At 35.4% G+C, this 13,626-nt stretch overlaps 2 pseudogenes; one reads left to right on the forward strand and one right to left on the reverse strand.

The window, feature by feature from the left end:
• Positions 1–442: 442 nt before the first annotated feature.
• Positions 443–3,463, reverse strand: LOC125672748 (uncharacterized; annotated as a pseudogene).
• A 3,555-nt stretch (positions 3,464–7,018) lies between these two features.
• Positions 7,019–12,008, forward strand: LOC125653194 (short-chain collagen C4-like; annotated as a pseudogene).
• Positions 12,009–13,626: the final 1,618 nt, after the last annotated feature.

The following is a 13,626-nucleotide window of genomic DNA, read 5'->3' on the forward strand; positions in this document are numbered from 1 at the left end:
GTTAATAGATAAAATGTTGTCAGTGTATCTTAATGTTGAATAAAATGCCAATTGAAAACCAAATATTAGGAGATTTCGAAGTTGGTAAAACTCGACCTACTTCAAGAGCTCGGATTTGTGTTTCAAAATGCTGAAAGCTGAAAACAAATTCCAACGCACATTTGAAAATGTATATTTGTTTTCCACAGGTTGTGAAACATGGAATCTTCCATTTGAAGATTTTGCTTTGACGCATATTATATCACCATTTGATACATTTTGTAAAACTGAACGATTTGAATTACCAAGGAACCGAAAATACAAGTAACACAAACATTTCACGTAGGTTAGATCGTCAGTATTTTGTTTGATATCTGCCAATACGTTGTTGTTTCAGAAGACATTTCAGCAATACAATCAAGCAAAAAATAAGACATTTCAAGAAATGAAAAAAGTTGTTGTTTATTGTTTGGAAGCATTTCTATTGTATTATTCGACATTTCTATTCCTTGGAGCAGACAGCACATATTAGTTCCCGACCGTTTACATATGGTGGACATTTTAATGAGCCGCATCTTACTTCCACTGGATAGAACAGGTAACCATTGCGATCAGAATGACCCCCAGCAATAGTATCATGGTTTCTATCCACACACGTGTAAGTTGTGGCAGCAGCATGATTATGACGTCCCGCCATGAAATTTCCATCATATTCCAATTTCCAACCTTTGTAGCAAGTTTTCCTGGCTTCAATATTAAAAAAACGTTTGTGTTTTACTGTATTTCTATACAAATTGGTTTTATACATACGTGACTAAAAATGTTCATCAAAGTTAGTGCCTATAAAGCATTAGATTAAGAGCTAGAAATACATGTAATTAGATTAAGAAAAGATGTAGAGATATATTCAGTAGTACCTGGGAATACTATAATAATAGACTAATCATGAATCAGGCAGACATCACAAGGTACATCATGGTTATGGAGATTGTGCATATCACCCAGGAAAGTGTATGTTTCATATTCTGCTCCATATACATAAGCTTTATGACCGTCAGTTCCATCTTTGTGCTGACTCCACTCAGGATCTCTTCGTAAACCAAGGGGCTCAGCAGCCGCTCCCGGATGTGTATAATATGACCCGCCAGTATATCCTATTTAAAGAAAGACAATTCCCATAGAGAATTTTTTTTTTTCAATTTTCGAGAAAATGTAATTTTGCTAATACGAAATATAAATGTTTCTGATGTATATCCACACGTACCTGAGAGAACCAGCTCAGCTTTGGAGGGACATGTCTTCTTTCCCCATCTTGTATAGACAACGCTTTTGTTTATTCTACCTGTATCACACAAATATATCATACATTATTACTGATCTATCTAATGGTAGATTTCAGTGGACCTTTCAATGATTTTCAACATGGAAAATCATTATATGATAACTATGAAAATCCCAAAATGCTGTTTTACGGAACAAATTGAAATTTCTGTTACTTTGGTATTATATATTATAGTGATCACTTTTATTTATATTTAGAAATACAGTTATTTAATAATTTTCTGAACAATGTTTATACATACAAGGTGAAGATAACGAACAGTGATCAATCTCATAACTCTTACAAGCAATACAAATTAGATAGTTGGGCAAACACGGACCCCTGGACACACCAGAGGTGGGATCAGGTGCCTAGGAGGAGTAAGCATCCCCTGTTGACCGGTCACACCCTCCGTGAGCCCCATATCCTGATCAGGTAAACGGAGTTATCCGCAGTCAAAATCAGTGTGCCAAGAACGCCTTAACAATTGGTATGAAACACGTCAGACAGCATTTGACCCAATGCGAGGTTGTATTGACGAACTAGATCGTTATAACGACCATAGAATTTGCGAAATGCTGACTTCAATCGAGACTGTTGAAATCCCTGTACCATCAACTTGTTTGTCAGTAGCTTACCTCGATTTAAAAACTGACTATACCCAGAACAAGCTCTTGCATATCGAATCAGTTGAGATATATAAACACCATATGCAGGCGACAATGGAACATTGCTACATAAATGTGGGAAGTTGACGATGGAGAAGCTGAAATCATCCCGTTTGTCATACAGTTGAGTTGTTAATTTGCCATTAATGTCTACTTTCAATAAAATATCCAAGTATGAAGCAGAAGTGGACGACTCTGTGGTGTCCTTTATTTCGAGCTCACAGGGATATATCAAATCGACATATGAATGAAAGCTATCATTATTAATAGACAAAACGTCATCGATATATCTAAAAGTAGAATTGAAGGTCACAGCGAGAGATTTTTTCTTCTCACGTAGAAGTTTTTGAATAAATTCTGCTTCATATGAATATAAAAAACATGAATTTTCATTGCCGTTATCGTAATGAAAAAATAAACGTTCTCATTTCCAATTTCAGTAAATACTCGAAGTGTAAAAATAAAATTATATCGTGTTTTCAGCTTACATAAATTTTTCGGAAGGAAAAGACTATTCTTTCAGGTAATCAGTTACACGCATATGTAAAATAATGAATTAGTCTTTTTGAGATGGAATAATAACCTATTGGACAAAGTCGTTTAAATAATTTGATAATTTCTTGCTTTGGTTATTACTGATTATTATAGAACAGAAATAAAATTCTAGCAAGAAAATCCCATCGATTCAAAATTTATTTCATTATTTCTATATCTGGTTCATTAATCATATAAAGGGAGATTTAAGAGAATTTGTGAGATGAACTGAACTTTTTTGGCTAAACTGGTTTTCCATATAGAGAAAGGATTTAAAAATCGCAGATGGATATTGGATTGCTATCCTCTTTAGATTCTTTAATGAAATATACATGTTTTAATTAATTTCGAAATTGCCTATTTAAAACACACTTTAAAGTACAGTTAAAATTGTGTGCTATAAGACGATTTTGTTAAGGGATTGATTGATTGATTGATTGATTATATATTGTTTAACGTCCCTCTCGATAATATTTCACTCATATGGAGACGTCACCACTGCCGGTGAAGGGCTGGAAAATTTCGGCCTATGCTCGGCGCCTATGGTCTTTGAGCAGGGAGGGATCTTTATCGTGCCACACCTGCTGTGACACGGGAACTCAGTTTTTGCGGTCTCATCCGAAGGACCGCCCCATTTAGTCGCCTTCTACGACAAGCAAGGGTTCCTGGGACCTATTCTAACCTAGATCCTCACGGGATCTTTTTTTGTGAAGGGAGAGATTTAGTTATTTACCTAAGATTTTTATATCCGTTTTTGTTTTCTCTTTGAATTCTTTCATCGATCGTTCCATAGTATCTGTGAAGCTTTTTAAATCCCTCCTCAGAGCCCCAAGTTAATGATCGCCGATAGCAGACGAAAGTTGTCCAAATAGAAACCATGTAAGATGTCTTTGCAGCTTCCAGTCTGTGTTTCAGCTTGTGTAACATGGGTCATCAGTAGGAAGGTTAGTAAGCGTAGCATTTCAGTTGTTATCTAACAATGAGGGGAATAACGATAGTTATTATAACCATTACATCATTACCAAACAATTCTGAATAAAGCTTACATTGTACAATATACCAGTGCACCATATCATTCAATACATTTGCATGTACTTCGAAATTTCCTGCATTGCTTACAACACATTGGTGGATTCATGTTCTCAAACGGAAGACAATGTTAAGGACATATAGATGTATGTATTCTGGTTTTGTTTTTCAAAAAGAAAAACATTGGAAGACTTGTAGAAGTTCTCTGTCATTATTTATCTCAGAAAATGTATATCAAAATGGGAAACCCATGTTTTTGTTGGCACCCTAAATTATATTTACAGTTTTAGAAAAGAAGTTTATGAACCTGTTTGTCAAATCAAAGACGTTTTAAAAGTCTTGTATTTATTCATGTTAGAAAATTCATAGGTTCCATTCGAAAGAGAGCCTGGCTCAACAAACGTTCACATACTTAACTATTACGAAAAGGTGAAGATAACGAACAGTAATTTCAAGTTTTGCTTATTTGTATTTATTTGCGGATAACTTCGTTTACCTGATCAGGATATATGGCTCACGGTGGGTGTGACCGGTCAACAGGGGATGCTTACTCCTCCTAGGCACCTGATCCCACCCCTGGTGTGTCGAGGGGTCCATGTTTGCCCAACTATCTGTTTTGTATTGCTTATAGGAGTTATGAGATAGATCGCTGTTCGTTATCCTCACCTTGCGTCCCTGCTAGATTTGTTTTGTTCATATAGAAAGGTCAACAGCTATAGTCGAAGTGTTGCAAATAGAGACTTAAGCAGGCCTTCATATCCACAACATGAAGGGTTCTTTAAAGTGTCAATACCTTAAGTGACACGGGATCACAGTTTGAAGGGTTCCTGTATAGGTAAGGGTTCGTCTTATTCTTATTAATATAGTTAACTGTAGTAAACACCTTTTGCTATCTTAAAATATATTATATATCATAGTGTATTAAAGAATTTTTTTTCAATGTCTATTTTGGTGGAATATCCGCGGTTATCAATAATCAAAGAAGTCAAAGCGTTTTCAAAGTTTTCAAAAGAAAACCAAAATATCAACTACATGTATTACACTGTGATAAATTAAAAGAAAGAATACATTGAACTTTGTTTTAGAAATCAAAGTACCAAAATACTCTACTATACCAAATCAAGATATACTATTAACGCATTTAAACGGTTTTTTGTATAAACTATTACTGGCTAGGTATTGTTGTAATATACTCCTGTGCTCCTTTGAATTTCGTGGTGAAAAGAATTTTGCGTGGAATTAAGAGTAAGACATTAAGAATGTTCCATGCGAAATTGTCGGTAAGAATTTTCTTTCGGAAGTAAAAGCAATTTTCAGCAGGTCTTGTACATTGTAACTTTAAATATTTTTCAAATGATGTCTGGAGATCATGGACTCCGGTCCTGTACATACATGTACCTTGGTCGCATCACGTCTAAAACATTTCAATATGCAGGAAATGCTCTTTGACCTTATCCTTGGTATTTAAGATTGAAAGTCGCGGGTCTTTCAGACGAGGCCTTCAAAAGAATTGTCCCCGTAGTGACATGCGGTTGTGTGTTAAGGAACGTTCGCTGTTACGGCCCTGATCGTTAATTTGTTTCACTTTACCTATACAGCTCTTGATGTCTCAATATGAATGAAATATTCTCAAAAGGACGTAGAATAAACAAACCAAGCAAATCCAATCCATACGTAGTATGATGCACATGTATCTCCAATATGATGCACGCACATCTACACTAATCACACACCACAATTTTCTGAATCAAATCAATAAACTGCCCGATTCATGAGATGTTATTAGATATATTTTCCTTCATTTAGATAATTTTCTTTATATTAATAAATAAGTAATGTTTGTACACTTACATCTTGATTTATTTTCCAGAATCAAGAAATCAAACAGATGTGCAATACACATGTACCAGTATCAATGAAGAAGTTTATCTGTTTAAGGAACAATATGGTGTATTTCATATATATATGGTACGTGACGGAGTCATCTCATTAAATTGTAACTTGATACCAACATTAGTATAAGAGGTGAAGATAACAAACATAAATCAATCTCATAACTCCTACAAGCAATACAAAATAGAGAGTCGGACAAACATAGACACCTGGATATACCAGAGGTGGGATCAAGTGCGTATCATTGTTCGCTATCACCACCTTTCAATGTATACATAATAACTTCCATCGTCGGAACCCATTACACTGCATTCAACAAGCAAGGGGTACTGAGGGCTTATTTTAACGCGGATCCCCACGAGATCATTGGAGTTTAAATGAAAACCAAAAGGAATCTTCTTTTATGACATACAGATGGAGTCATGCTAAAATACATAAAAATATTTGACATATTGTTAATGCATGAGTTACTTTTCTTTAAATGACAAATATATTTATATGCCAATAAAATGTTCGCACTTTCTGAAAAAATATACCGAGGTGAAGCGCTGTGGTTCATATCCTCATGAAGTTCACTTCTTACATATACTTTCTATTTGTATCGAAATTTCCATCAGGTAAAATAGACGAACTATATTCATCTATATACATACGCACATTTTTTACAACTGTATCGCATTCATGAGAAAATGAATATCATTACAATTTGCAGAAATATCGAAGGCAAAACCTTGGGAATGTAAATATAAGCTGATGATAACTTTTGACAGTTGTACATAATGTATATTTAGCGAGATTGACTTGTATGGAACGCATGTATGACGTTTACGTAGCTTACGTACATCGTATGAGACGTGTTGAAATACACTATGATAATTAATTCATAGGAGACATACGACAACGCTTCTCAAACTCTAGTTATAATAAAAATGAAGGTGGTTAGGGCTACATGGCTCCGGAGGATCCATCTTTTTAAACTAGTGTGTATACGTTTGAGAGTCTGCAAGTTATGAACTAGGTTACTGCGTTCTTAGCATATTCTAATCATGTTTAGTGCTCAAGCAACCATTCCATACGTCAATACATGATACGTAAATGTCCTATATATGTTACAAATCAGTCAGAAATATGTTTACAATAGGTGAGACAAATGTTACACACACAATGTACACCACACAAATTTCCAGCGTGCCTGAACCTATTAACCTGTTTCTTACATCCCAGTTACAGCTAACTTATGAACAATACTTTGGGACTTGTTTAAAACCTAATCCATGAGCAAACGTTTTGTTTGCAGTCTGCGTACGAAATTTATACCACCTTATTTCAGTGTGCTCGTCTATTTTTGAATACTTCTTTGTGAACCAGTGTGTGTCTATTTTCATTACCTTGGTCTACACATTCAATGTTGTTATCCGTTACGGTAGTATGTCAGCTTTATGATATATGAAATGAGATTTCTGTAGAGAATGGGCAACTGCTAACATTCACCATGGATTCTATATTTTTGTGAATGTAGCGGATGTAGAAAATGTGAAGCAAATTCTCTTATTTGTATTGCTCATAAAGAGATTAATGAAAAATCACCAATAAGATGATTTCTGGTACAGATATGTCAGTTTCATGTACAATCATTCATATCTTCATCTACATAATTTACCTAATCATTTCTACCTTTGATCAAGATCAATTAACACATATATGCAAGGTGAAGATAACGCACAGTATATCAATATAGAATATTTACACGGGTGATACGATTGCTGGTTTTGAAGACAATGGTCCTGTCCTTTCTCTTACTCATACCTCAAATCTCTGTTTTGCAAAATAATCAAAAGACCAGTGCAGCTGCTATATTTACCGTGGATTTAAAATTATACATGTATATACTTGATCCTCAATCGTTTCACAGTAAAGCTAAATGCTAATCTAAATAATGACAGTAAGTTAATTTTCAAACATAGATTTAGATCTGCATCCTAGCTGGGTTTTTGCTTTCTTCTTCTTTTTCACCTCCAAGGCATCCATTCTTCCCTAGCAGCATAAGTTGATTGTTTGGGATTTAACGCATAGTTGGAAATATTTAGCCATTTTACGGTGGTTAACTAAATAAAATATGATCGGTTTTGAAGAGTGTTGGAGCAGCATAGGAATCAAATGGAATACATGTATATATATTCGGTATACATGTATATAGCATATGATTTTTGTCAGAATTTGTATCTTTTCTCACCTCGTTTCAGTACTTTCAGTACATGTATTTTGAGTAAGTGCTTAGAGGCCTATGCATTCGAAATTAATCTTATTAATAAAAGTCAAGCAGGTTTTAGAAAAAAATATTCTACTATAAATCATATTTAACAAAATCTTCTTATAGCACACAATTTTTAACGGTACTTTAAAGTTTCCTTGGAACAGGCACTTTCGAAATTAATTAGAATGTGTATATTTCACTAAGGAATCTCAAGAGAATAGCAATCCAATATCCATCTGCGATTTTTAAATCCTTTCTCTACATGGAAAACCAGTTTAACCAAAAAATTCAATTCAGTTCATCTCACAAATTCTAACACGCTTGTATCTTAAATCTCCCTTCATATGAAAAACTTATACTGTACCAATTTTGATGCACCAGATGCACATTTCGACAAGTAATGTCTCTTCAGTGATGCTCAACCGAAATGTTTGAAATCCGAAATAACTATGAAGTTTTAGATTGATCACTGTTCGTTATCTTCACCTTGCATCTAAATATAGCCAAAAACAGCGTGCCAAACAAGTGGAGCCAAATTCCTCCAAGGATAAGAGCTATGCATGAGGGAGATAATCCTTAATTTTGAAATGAATTTCTAAATTTCACAACAGCAATTAAATATACATCCGTATTTTCAAGCTAGTAACGAAGTACTTAGCTACTGGGCTGTAGGAACCTTCGGGGACTAACAGTCCACCAGCAGAGGCCTCGACCCAGGGGTCATAATGTAAAACTTATATGGTACCAATTTTGATGCACCAGATGCGCATTTCGACAAATAATGTCTCTTCAGTGATGCTCAACCGAAATGTTTGAAATCCGAAATAACTATGAAGTTTTAGATCTAAATATAGCCAAAAACAGCGTGCCAAACCAGTGGAGCCAAATTCGTCCAAGGATAAGAGCTATGCATGAGGGAGATAATCCTTAATTTTGAAATGAATTTCTAAATTTTATAACAGCAATTAAATATACATCCGTATTTTCAAGTTAGTAACGAAGTACTTATAAACCATGACTAATAAACCAGATATAGAAATAATGGAATAAATTTTGAATCGATGGAATTTTATTTCTGTTATATAATAATCAGTAGTAACCAAAGCAAGAAAATGTCAAACTAGTTAAACGACTTTGCCCAATAGGTCATTATTCCATCTCAAAAAGACTAATTCATCGTTTTACATATGCGTGTAACTGATTATTACTTGAAAGAATAGTCTTTCCTTTTCAAAAAGTATTTGTAAGCTGAAAACACGATATAATTTTATTTTTAAACTTCTAGCATTTACTGATTTTGGAAATGACAACGTTTATTTTTTCATTACCATAATGGCAATGAAAATTCAGGTTTTTCACATACATGTATATACATTGTTCAGAAAATGATTGAATAAGTATATTCCTAAACATGAATAAAAGTGATCATTATAATATTTAATACCTAAGTAACAGAAATTTCAATTTCTTCCGTAAAACACCGTTTTGGGACTTTCCATGTTGAAAATCATTGAAAGGTCCACTGAAAACTACTATTAGATTGATCAGTTATAATGTATAGCTTTGTGTGATACAGGCAGAAGAAACAAGAGCGTCGTCTACACAAGATGGGGGAAGAAGACATGCCCCTCCAAAGCTGAGCTGGTTCTCTTTGGTATGTATAGATCTACATAAGAAAGATTTATATTTCGTATTAGCAAAATTACATTTTCTTTAAAAAAAATGCTAGAAATTCTCCAAGGGAATTGTCTTTCTTTAAACAGGATATACTGGTGGGGCACATTATAGTCATCATGGAGCGGCTGTTGAACCCCTTTGTTTACCTAGGGATCCGGAGTGATACAAAGGTGGAACTGACAGCTATAGGGCTTATGTATATGGAGCGGAATATGAAACAAACACTTTCATGGGTGATATGCGCAATCTCCATGACCATGAAGTATACTAGACAAAATTTCTAACTCCCCACCTAAGTTTTGTCATCCACTGGTTTTATTTTCTATTATTTTGACATAGGTTTTGATTGGTATAAAATATAACATCTTCAAAAGAAGTCAATTTTTTTTCAATGTTCATTTATTGAAATATTCAATTAAAAACATGAAAACTTAACAGTACCCTAAATTTTGAAATTCTCAACAATCAATACCGTGTGTGTCCCCCATTCGCTCGAATAACTGCCTGGCACCTGTTTCGCATTGAGGTCACGTAATTGTGTAAAAACTTTGTGGAATGTTATTCCAAGTGTTAGTAAGGTTTATCTCAAGCTCTGCCAGATTCTGCGGCTGGGGAAGCTGTCTTACTCGCCTGTCTACCTCGTCCCATACATGTTCAATGGGATTGATGTCTGGACTGCAAGGGGGCCAGTCAATTACGCGGATATTGTGACCCTGCAGCATCTGTTGGGTGGTTCTTGCCGTGTGTGAGGTCGCATTATCCTGCATAAGGACCATTCCGCGATTTGCTTGGATGTGCGGGATTGACACTGGCTGAAGGACAAGGTTTTGGTACCTTGCTGCATTCAGGTTCTGGTGGATTGGGATCATTGGTGTTTTTGTGTGAAACGATATTCCCGCCCACACCATGACAGAACCACCTCCAAACTGCTCTCGCCCCCTTACCCATGCGTCAATATATCGTTCGACAATTCTGCGGTAGACGCGGGACCGTCAATCTGATCGCCTTAAATTGAATCTGGACTCATCTGTGAAAAGAACTTGTCCCCAGTCCGCGCGCGTATACCTCAGATGGCGTTTTGCCCACGCTAATCGAAGTTGCCTATGTCTTGCAGACAATACCAACCCTACATAAGGCCTTCTTGCCCGCAATCCCCCTTCCCTAAGTCTCACAGTTTGATCACTGAGGGGTCTTCCATGTGTTCCCAATGTGCGCCTTGCTGTCGCTCGACCTGTCAAATGTCTGTCGCGTAAATGGGTCACTCTTATGTAGCGGTCCTGTTGAGGGGTTGTTACACGCCATTTGGTCCGTCGGCGTAGATCCGCTACACTTCCGGTTCCATTGAATTTTCGGATTAGGTTTGCGATGGTCTTGTGGTCTCTATTGAAATTTCTAGCAACCTGTGAAAATGATCAATGCAATTGAATTTTTAAATTGTTTCCTACACTGTGTATCTGAAAGTTTTTCGCAAAAGATCGAATGTAATGGAAGAAAGCAAACCTCTCGTAAACTGCAACCAGCATGGACCATGCCAACTGCTCTTGCGCGTTCCTCTGTCGACATGCGCCGCATTTGACTTCAGTAATTTTGTGTTTTTCAAATACAAATGAGTGTATTGAGAACAAGAAAACAAAGAATTTTGAAAAGCAAGCCAGTAAAACCAATCGAGCACGAGATTTTCAATTTCAACAAAACCCGCTACGGTCCAGTGGCTACGAACGCGTTCTTGAAATCTTTGTGCTAAAAAGGTCAACATTTTAGTTAGCTGACGATATTATAAATTACAAATTGCATAACTGCAAAGGTTTGTAAAATTTAGAAATTATTAACTTGGGGAGTTAGAAATTTGGTCCAGTATACCTTGTGCTGTCTGTCTGGTTCATGATAAATCTGTTCTTAGAGTATTCCCAGGTACTAATGACTATTGCTTTTGATCTGTCCTTACTCTAATTAGATCAAACTCTTAATTCAATGCTTTATAGATCCTAACTTTGATTAGCATTTGTAGTCAAACATGCATAAAAAAAAATCATATAGAAATACATTGATGCCCAAACGTCTTTTTCAATGTGGAAGTCAGGAAAACTTGCTACAAAGGTTGGAATTTGGAATACGATGGATATCTAATGGCGGGACGTCATAACCATGCTGCTGCCACAACCTACACGTGTGTGGATAGAAACCCCGATACTATTGCTAGGAGTCATTCTGATCTTAATGGTTAACTGTTCTATCTAGTGGAAGCAAGATGTGGCTCATTATAATGTCCACCATACGTAAACGGACGAGAACTTGTATGTGCCGTCTGTTCCAAGGAATAGAAATGTCGAATAATACAATAGAAATGCTTTCAAACAGTAAAAAAGGAAATTTTCTATTTTGTTGAAGTGTCTTATTTTTTGCTTGATTGTATCGCTGAAAATTCTTCTGAAACAACGACGTGTTTGCAGATATGATTCAAAATATTAACGAGATGACCTAAGTGAAATGTTTGTTTGGATCATTTGCAATTTAAACCGTTCAGATTTAAAATGTGCATAGAATGGTGATGTACTATGCTTCAAAGCGAAATCTCCAAATGCAGCATTGCACGTATTTCACAACCTGCTAAACACATATACATGTATACACTTTCAAAGGTGCGTTATTTGGATTCAGCTCTATACTGACATTTTATATATTAACAATAAGCATTTTCATTCGTATTTCCAAATAAAAGAAAACCCATTATATCTGATATCAATTTCATATTCAAGTAGAGTTTCATCGTGGCAAATTAACAACTCCACTTTGACAAACACGATTACATCAGCTTTTCTGTCGTCAAATTCCTATATCTATGAAGCAATGTGTCATTATAACTTCCATATACAAGTGGGTTAGATAAACGCACAAAATTGTCGAAATGCGCTTGAAGGTAATGCTCATAATAACGATAATGCATTTAATAATACACGCTTCATCTCATTAAAACTAGAACAGAGAAAACACGAAAATTTACTTAATAAATATTTAAAAGGTTGGGTTTTTTTTAAATCCGCCTTTTTTGTTTCTTCTGTGAAATGTTCGTTCACTACAACGCAATAGCTACATCCCAATCGAGACTGGACATCAGTAAACTTAAAGTAAGCATACAGGCACGATCACCTTAATTGAAACACATTGTGAATTCAATTTGATGTTTATACATATATTTTAAAAAACGAAATGTTTATCTTTGAAATTTCACAATATTAATTTATCAACTTGTATTAATAACTGTAAGAAACGGCAACGGGATTGTTGTTTATAATGCAAATCCTATACTATGCATCAAATATCATCCTTTAAAAAAATGTTCAAGATCGATTTTGGATATCTCGAACCCCCGGATATATCGAAGTTTTTACGAAGTCCCTCGGACTTCGAGATAGAAACATTTTACGGTAGTTTCATACCTCCTATGTGCATGATTCGATACGCGTGAACATGCTAGCGTAGATATATATGTACGTGCAGTGGTAGAGCATTCAGTGGTGGAGCGTTCGCTTCATAACTCTCTTCATAACACATCTCTCTCTCTCTCTCTCTCTCTCTCTCTCTCTCTCTCTCTCTCTCTCTCTCTCTCTCTCTCTCTCTCTCATTTTTTCTTTGTTTTTTTTTTACAATCGATTTTAAACTTTGATGCATATGATATGTATGTAGTTAAACTAACCTCATTATTGATCAAAATTTCACGTTGAACACCTTTCAACGACCGTTGTTGATCAATCTTTAATGTTAAATTTTGATCGGGGTCGACTTTTGGCGTTAAGAAATGACCTCTGGGGTCGTTTTTCAACGGAGTTACTATTTAATGTTACACCAGCATGTTTTTCATAAAGCGTTAATGCGCACCATGAAGTAAGCTGGAGTAAAGGTGGCAGATCATGTATTTTTTGAAAAGGAATTTATTTCTTAATCATACCAATATCATGAAGCTGACATACTACAGAGAATACCATCAAATATGTAGACCAAGGTATGCAAAAATAGACACACACTGGCTCACAAAGAAGTATTTAAAACGAGATGAGCCCATTGAAATAAAGTGATATATAAATATTGCATGTAGTTGAGGGTAACATTGAAAATTTTCACCCCGAGAAAACCATTTTCAACCGAGGCGTAGCCGAGGTTGACAATGATTTTTCGAGGGGTGAAAATTTCAATGTTACCCTCAACTACATGCAATATTTGTTTTATTATACTGAATGTTATGTAAACTGGAAAGCAGAAAAACTTACGTCTGT

Source organism: Ostrea edulis, chromosome 9 (assembly GCF_947568905.1).
Source record: "Ostrea edulis chromosome 9, xbOstEdul1.1, whole genome shotgun sequence".
Classification (NCBI taxonomy): domain Eukaryota; kingdom Metazoa; phylum Mollusca; class Bivalvia; order Ostreida; family Ostreidae; genus Ostrea; species Ostrea edulis.